Raw genomic sequence first — 2,766 nt, 5'->3', positions numbered from 1 at the left:
TGCAGGCCCAGTTTATTTTAGCTCAGCCTTTTTATACAGTAGAACATCAGAGACAGCCACCATTTGCTTAACTCAATTAGCTTCAACAGCTGTTTTTCCCACCTGTATCTGAGGGCCAAGGAGCTGTCAAATACTTGTTGTGAACTACACATTCCTCCTGACTTGGCAGATTAGGTACTGGTGTGCAAAACACAAACTCTAAGTAAACAAGCAAGCCTGCCACAGCTCAATGTACATAATGGCTGCACTTATTCAATAGCTCCCAACACCAGCCTGCTCTACGTAGCAAATTCCAGGCTCGCTGGGGCTACAGGTAGACCCTGCCTCAAAATGACAAAAAATAATAAAATAAAAGACCCAAACATGACTGTACACAACATCAATCACCTGATACTTAACAAACCTGCTAAGAACACATACTGGAGAAAAGATAGCATCTTCAACGAATGGTGCTGGCAAAACTGGATTTAAACCTGTAGAATAATGAAATTAGACTCTTTTTTCCCTGCATGAAATTCAACTCCAAATGGATCAAAGACCACATGTGAAATCTAAAACTGTGAAACTCTCAAAAAAAGGTAATACCCTGCAAGAAGTAGGTGCAGGAAAAGACTATATTAACTCAGACATCAGTAGCTTGGGAATTAAGGTCAACAATTGACAAATGGAACCTCATGAAACTAAAGTTTCTCTGCACAGCAGTGAAGAGAAAACCAACAGACAGAATATCTGTACCAACTATACAACTGAGCGGTTAAATATGAAAAATACAACAAAAAATTCAAAAAATGAAGAATCAAACAAACACATGACCCAATTACAGAATGGGCAATGGATCTGAACAGAAAGATCTCAAAAGAAGGAATAAAAGTTGATAGGCAACACCTTTAAAAGGGTTTAACATTCCTAGTATTTAATGAAATGCAAATTAAAACTATTTAAAGATTTTATCTTTCCACAGTCAGACAGAAATTAAGGAGAAAATGCTGGCAAGGATGCAAAGAATAGTGAACCTCATTCACTGCTGGTGGGACTCTAAACTGGTAAAACCACTGTGGAAATCCATATGGAGAACTATTTTTAAAACTAACAATAAATATATCATATCCAGTTACATCACTCTTTGGCCCATATGCAAATAACTCATCCTACTGCAGACACCCTTGAGCAGTCATATATGTTGCTGGTCTTTTCATAATAGCTAAATGTCCCTCAACTGATGAATGGATAGTGAAAATGTGGTAGGTTTTATAAAGAAGTTCTATTCAGCAGTAAAGAAATACAAAATCATGACATTTGCAGGTAAATGGTTGGAATAAGAAGCTGCTATATTAAGTGAAGTAACACAGACTCAGAAAAAGAAGCAACATATATCCTCTGACATATGTAAATCTAACCTTCAAATCTTTAGATGTGAGTATATATCCTGATGCAACCACGGGACTCAGGAACATGGAAAGGAACCATGGGATAAAGGGAAAAAAGGAGCACAAAAGACAGGGGCAAAGGAGACTGGTGCTATCAAGGGAGAAATGGGGAAAATGGGCATAATTTAAGTGGAGAGGGAGGATACAGGAGGAGAGAAGAGATAAATATTAGTGGGTGAGCAAAACCAGAAAGAACTGTATTAGTTTAAAAGACCACTGAAAAATATACATACAAAAGAAATACAAGTGCATGTGTATAGCTGAACACTACATAAATAAAGACAGCACAAAGCAGGAGAACACCTCCCTTCAAATTGTTGTCAGGGTAGTCTAAGAGATTCCCAAAATAGCACAGGCTATTTCCACAGCACTTGATTGCCTCCATGAACTAGGTTAGAACCTACTGCTGAAGAAAGACCACACTTCGAACACAAGTGTATTGCAATCTAGCTGGAATTGATGTGAAAAGCCTCCTCCCTAAAGACTAGCTCCAATAGTATAAAAAAACTGCCTAGAGAGAAAAGCCAAGCAATGATCCTCCACAGCTGTAAAACATAATAAACACAAAAATGACACACCCAGCATACTACCTGCTGGTGTAGTATTGGCACTTTTTTCTTGGGGGTAATCAACACTTGTTTAATTGGAATTAAGGCTTGCTCAGTGGAAAGGAACTTATGTGTGATAGTATAAACATAGCCAAATATATATGGTTAGAGAAATCAGAGATCCAAAAAGAACAAAAGCAGCACTTTTGTCACAACCCTAGACCAACATAATTTTTTAGTATATTCTAAATATGTATCTTTATTTTTTACAGACAAGTGTACACCTCATGACTCATCAAAAAGGTTTTTGCTGCAACAGATGAAGACAATTTCAGAGTTCCACAACTGGTCAAATGCACAAAATAAGTATCTATGAGATGCCAAGCCCTAAGTGATGCATCTACAATGGAACCTCTACATATAAAGTTCAGAGAACATAAAGAAACAGGACAGAAAGAATGCTATTGCATTTTCAAGTCACCATTGAATTGTCCTCATGTAACAGATGATGATAAGCACTTTGGTACAACTAGCCAAAGTGCAGAGAATGAGACTGCAGCATGCTTGTCCCTGGATAAGACACCTATATTAAACCTCTGCCACCTAAGCCTCAGGGATCATTATGGTCAAAGTGGCAGAAACACTGTAAGAGCCAGGTTTGCAGATGACTGCAAGGAAAAGGAGTTTTCCAGGTGGCTAAGAAATTGCTCATAGGAACTCACAGCAATGCTGATATCATACACAAGACCTATACAAGCTCAAACCAGACAAAAACACAGATTGAAGTACAG

The sequence above is a fragment of the Nannospalax galili genome, unplaced genomic scaffold, assembly GCF_000622305.1.
Source record: "Nannospalax galili isolate Female #2095 unplaced genomic scaffold, S.galili_v1.0 scaffold2294, whole genome shotgun sequence".
Lineage (NCBI taxonomy): Eukaryota > Metazoa > Chordata > Mammalia > Rodentia > Spalacidae > Nannospalax > Nannospalax galili.
The sequence above is the reverse complement of the archived record's forward strand: the minus strand, read 5'-3'. Positions refer to the sequence as shown.